This window comes from Octodon degus, unplaced genomic scaffold (genome assembly GCF_000260255.1).
Source record: "Octodon degus isolate 3935 unplaced genomic scaffold, OctDeg1.0 scaffold00176, whole genome shotgun sequence".
NCBI lineage: Eukaryota > Metazoa > Chordata > Mammalia > Rodentia > Octodontidae > Octodon > Octodon degus.
Genome location: NW_004524752.1, coordinates 2,135,019 through 2,140,840, shown reverse-complemented (window position 1 = coordinate 2,140,840; position 5,822 = coordinate 2,135,019). Strand labels below are relative to the sequence as shown.

The following is a 5,822-nucleotide window of genomic DNA, read 5'->3' as shown; positions in this document are numbered from 1 at the left end:
TCCACCTACCCGAGAGACATCTTAGCAGTAACTTGCATGTCATGACAAGCAGCCCATATTCAGAATACCACAATGACAGGTACTCCCAACATGAACATTGGTTAGTTTTTGTTCAGTCATTGGTGTTTTGTTTTTTTGGTTTTTTTTCACCAGACAGAATAATTGGCTGCCTCTCTGGTCTAGTTTGAAGAAAATTAAAATGTTTCAGAATATAGAAGGTAGAAACATATAAATTCTTGGCTTTGAGGGAATTGGAGCAAAGAACTTAATTTCTTTTTTGAAAGTTGGTATGTTGCTATGAAGTAAATAAAATTTGGAAACATTGGGGAATTTTTTAAACAAAGATGAGTTTATGAATCTTAACTAACAGAGTAAACCAGATCTTAATTTTTCAATACTTTTTAAAAATCTGTTTTCCTAGTTTTTTGACTGGAATATTAATGTTCATCAAAAATGCATTGTCGGAAAAAAAAAAAAAATGCATTGTCGGGGCTGGGAAGATGGCTCAGTAGAATAAGTGCTTGCCCGGCAAGTGCAGGGGCCTGAGTTCAAACCCTGGTTCTGCAAAAAAAAAAAAAAAAAAAAAAATGCATTGTCGGGCTGGGGAGATGGCTCAGTAGAATAAGCGCTTCCCTGGCAAGTACAAGGGCCTGAGTTCAATCCCTGGCTCCGTGAAAAAAAAAAAAAAAATACATTGTCTTTAAGCTTTCTTTTAGTTCATTGCTGTTACCATAGTAAAATAACTTAAATAGGGTAATTTATAAATTCTAGAATTTTATTTTTATAATTCTATAGACTGATTAGTAATAATACAGTCAAAGGTAGATTTACTAATTAGCTGACAGAAATAGCAAATAGAAAGAAGTCTTTTAGTAAAGATAGATAATTCTCTTTAAAATATCTTCAGTAGCTGGGCATGGTAATACACACCTGTAATCCCAGCATTTGGGAGGTTGAGACAGGAGAATCACTGAAGTTCAAGGTCAGGCCTGTGCTACATAGTGAGAGCCTGACTCCCAACACCTTTCTTAGAATATATACTTGCTGTAGATAGGGGGTCAGTGGGTGATCAATAAGGTAACAATTGTTTTTCAAGTCCAGTTCTTTGTTTTCAGTGAAATGGAAGGAAGACTTTCACCAAAACTGATTTTCAATTATAGATCATTGTTTGGAAAGAATTTAGAGAGTTGGTACTGCTATAACTAACTTTGATTCTGATCTACTTAAGTGTGCAAAGTTTGTCTCCATTTACATGGGTAAAATGAAAACTAGGAATAGAAGGACATTTTTTTTGGGGGGGGGAGCTGGCTCAGAATGCCTTAAGGGCATGTTTTGGCTGCCTGGTGTTGTGAGGATCGAACCACAGCAACCTGAGGCTGACTGCTTTGTTGAAGCAGCCACTTAAACAACTGAGCTACGGGGCAGGCCCAAAAACTAGGAATAGAGATCATTGTCTCATTGTGTAGTATTTGTAATACTCTAGCAAATAATGTAATGTTTCTTATGCTAGAAAATAATACTTATCACTAATAATAATGTAATGTTTATTCATTAACATATGAACTAACTGAGAGAAGTACTATCTATATCAATGAGATTTTCAAATTTTTAAAAGTACCTCATTTTTAATATTTAGTATTTGTAAATATTTATGTTTTGATGCAGTGTATTCTAATAATTGTAATGCTATTCCAATACAGAAGAACTTTTAATACTTAAACCTTTATGGTTAGGGAAGGTTTTGTGTTTAAATTTTAATCCATATACATATTTAATACCTGGGAAGTATGATAGGTAGTTCAATAAAAAATGACATAAAAATGCATTAGAAAAAAAATGTATTAGAGTGATTTCTGTAACCCAAGTATAATGGAAATTTAAGTTTAAGAAGAAAATGGAATGTTGTATACTTTCCTAGGAGGAGATTCTTTATATATTTCATAAGGAATGATTGCAGTTGCCAGGCTCCCATAGCATAAATTCCACCGTACATTTTAAATAACGTCATTTTAATTACAGTGCACCATAAAGTACATTGTTTTTGTTGTTGTTGTGTTTTGTATTTAAAAGAAGGTTCTACAGGGTGCTTAGGGCCTCCTAGATCTGACTCCTAGTGATCTACCTGTTTATAGCTTCCCAAGAGCTGAGATTACAGGCAAGCGTCACCATGCCCAGTCTCAATTGTCGTGCCCCTCCCCGGGGGCAGACCAGCAAGGCAGCCCCTGGATGGAACCCCCCACACACACACCCTGCGCCTGCAGGCGCTTTAATCCACTGAGCTATTTGACCTGCCCAGAAAGTACATTTTTTATAATTGTTTAACTGTGTTTTAGAAATCTTTTATCATTACTTAAAAATGTAGGAGATAGTTATTTAGAATTCTTTTACAGGTTATAAGGGCCAAAAAATTATTTGAAAATTACTGGTATACACCACTGACTTTACTGTTGCTCTGAGGTGATTTTTTTACTTCTTTATAGTTCATTTATTGGTGTTCTTTGCCTAGCAGACATCAAGTAAGCTTCACTGGAATAATATATACTTTAGATCATGGCAGAGCTAGTGCTAGTGAGATAACGTCATCTGCATTACATACCATTAATGTGAATTGAGAGATGTTTTGTGTTCCACTAAGAATATTTTAAAAACACATTTGGTTTTAAAACCTCAAGATAAGAAAATAAATAAATAGAAATAAAAGTAGAACCTCAAGATATATCACAAAAGCTTATTAGGATCACTTAAGCCTAGTTGGATTTGAAATCTTTCTGAGAAACTGGCAGTTTTACACAGTGACCTCAAATAAATGTAACCTAACAATGAACCTCAAGATACTAAAAAAATAAGAACAGTCCAAACCTTAGCCAAGATTAAAAAGGAAAATCATGAAGATCAAAGTAGAAATTAACAAAATTAAGACTAAAAAAGAAATGCAAAGTATCAGTAAATTGAATTGCTGATTCTTTTTTTTTTTTTTTTCATTTTAGCAGTTTTTAATTAAAAGTTGCACAGAGGAGGAATTTATTCCTGCATCTTCTCAATCGTTTCTTCCTTGTATTTGCCCTTTTCCTTTCCTACTTGCTGAGACTTGGCTTTGAATCTTTAAAAGAATAAAAAATAAAAAATAGCCAAGCTCGCAGCCATACTAACCAACAAAGGAGAGAAGATTCTCATCTTTGCAATTAGAAATGAGGAAAAAATGGAATAACAGCAGACAACATGGAAACCCAGGTGATTATTAGTAACTACTTTAAAAATTTGTACTCCATAAAATTGGAAAAGCTTGAAGAAATGGATAGGTCCCTAAACAATTTTGAATTACCAAAACTGAACCAAGAATACCTAAAAATTCTGAACAATTCACTAATAAGCAGTGAAATTGAAGTGGTAATAAAATTGTTACTATGTAAGAAAAACCCTAGAGTTGATGGATTCACCTTTGAAGTCTACAAGATCTTTGGGGCACTTACAACATTAGTGCTTCTCAAACTCTTTAATGAAATTAAAAGGGAAGAAGTACTTTCAAACTCAATCCTGAAAGCAAGCAACACTCTGATTAGAAAACCAGACAAGGACCCAATTAAATAAGAAAATCAGAGGCCAATTTCTTTAATGAACATAGATTCAAAATTCCTCAGTAAGACATTGGCAAGAATGCAACATATCGTCAAAAGGATCATACATCATGACCAAGTAGGTTTCATCCCAGGTATGCAAGGATGGTTCTACTTATGCAAATAAATAAATGTAATACATCATGAAACAGAAGCAGGAACGTCAAAAAAAAAACATGATCATATCACTAGATAGAGAAAAATCTTGACAAAATCCTACACCACTTCATGAAAAAAGCCTTGAAGAAAATGGGTTTAGAACAATCTTCCCTCAATCTGATAAAAAAAAAAATTATGACAGACCAGCAATCATGTTAAATGGGGAGAAGTTGAAAAGTTTTCTCTAAAATCAGGAATAAGACAAGAATGCCCACTATCACCACTGCTGTTCAATATAGTATTCAAAACATGAGCCAGAGTAATCAGACAAGAGAAAGAAATAAATGGAATATGTGTAGGAAAAGAAATAAAATAATCATTATTTGTAGATGATATAATCCTTTACATAGAAGACCATAAAACTACAATAAAGGCCTTACAGAATTAATAACCTATTATTGCAAAGCCAGGATGGAGGGAAGATAGTTTAAATCTTGAATAGGCAAGTATTGGATAGTCAGAACCAGTCCCCATGGAGACTATCATTAATAACAGATTTCTCCTGGGGACTAGCAGAATTTGTGGTTCTGTTTTTCAAAACTCTACTTCAGCAAATTTGGAAAAAGGAAGAGGCTACAGAAACTCATCTGATTCCAGATATCATGATGGAAGAGGGCCGCCACCAGGAAACCCTCTCTGAAGAATGGCTACCTACTCATTTTCTTGGTCCCAGTCCTCTGCCAATGGCTGGTGAATGAGGAAGGTAAATGTCGGCTGTAAGAAGCAGAGAATTAGACATAACATGTTCATAAGAGAAGGAAACCATCAGAAAGTGGAGGTCTGACCGTACTGGACAAGTAGATGGATGTGTATGTCTCACCAGGGATTGCTCTGTGTTCTCACAGATAAATGAGTTCATGCCAGGAATTCTCTCTGTAGGGATCTGGCTTGACTGATACGCAGTTCTATAAATACATATGTTTGTTTCATTGTCTTTTTTATATAGTTTATTAAGTATTGATGTAATTTTAGTAAATACTTTTGGGTTGCCTACTGACCTTTCATCTTTATATAATTAAATCATAGAAGCTCTGAACCCCAAGAAAATAAATAAAAGTCTGTGTATTTAAAAAAATGAGTAACCAAATTCAGCAATTAGCAAAACAACAAAATCAGTGCACAAAAATCAGTAGCATTTCTGTGCACAAACAGCTGAGAAAGAAATTAGGAAAATAGTATCATCAAGAAAAATTAAATACTTAGGAATTAACCAAGGAAATGAAAGACCTCTACAATAAAAACTATAGATCTCTTAACAAAAAAAAAAAAAGAGAATATCAAAAAATGGAGGATTTTGGAAGAAACAGGACAGCGGCGTGAACATGGGGAAACAAAAAAAGCAAGAAAATATGCAGCCATGAAGCAAATACTTTGTCTCAGAGGTGAGAGAACTCAAAAGGATAGATTAAAACCTAAAAAGAAAGATCCCAGTGCTCTAAAGGAAAGAGAAGTCTGCCAACATCCTTCCTGCTTATTCTTCCAGTATAATACACAGCTGGGCCCACCTTATCATATCCTGGTTGATAACAGCTTTATCAACTTTTTCATCAAAGCCAAATTGGACTTAATAAAATCAATGATGGATTGTCTGTATGCCAATTGTGTCCCTTCTATAACTGATTGTGTAATGGCGGAAATTGGGACAGAAGTATTGAATGGCCCTAAGGATTGCCAAGGATCCCCGGTTTGAACGATTACCTTGCACACATAAAGGGACCTGTGCAGATGACTGCTTAGTGCAGAGAGTAACTCAACACAAGGGGCCATGGTTGACCAGGACCTTAAATGGAGAATCCAGAAGATCCCTGGAGTTCCTATCATGTACATTTCTAATCACAGATACAACATTGAATGGATGCCAGATGATTATGGAGCCCCTTGGTTCTGATTCTTGCAAGGCAAAGTTCCTCTGCCTGCTTCCAACCAACTTTTTGTTTTCAGTTCATTCAGCATGCTATAGCATGAATTATTCACCCATTTGCTGTATTATCAGCTAAGTATGGTTAAATAAATTCACATTTGATGCTTTCTGGAAAAAAAAAAAAAAAA

The 5,822-nt window shown here is 34.7% G+C and overlaps 1 protein-coding gene and 1 pseudogene across 1 annotated transcript in view; both read left to right on the top strand.

Moving 5' to 3' along the window:
- Xpr1 (xenotropic and polytropic retrovirus receptor 1) overlaps nucleotides 1-5,822 on the top strand; it is a 192,771-nt gene that overhangs the window by 74,013 nt on the left and 112,936 nt on the right. The gene's annotated exons all lie outside the window — the stretch shown is intronic.
- On the top strand, nucleotides 3,220-4,471 carry LOC105743841 (annotated as a pseudogene).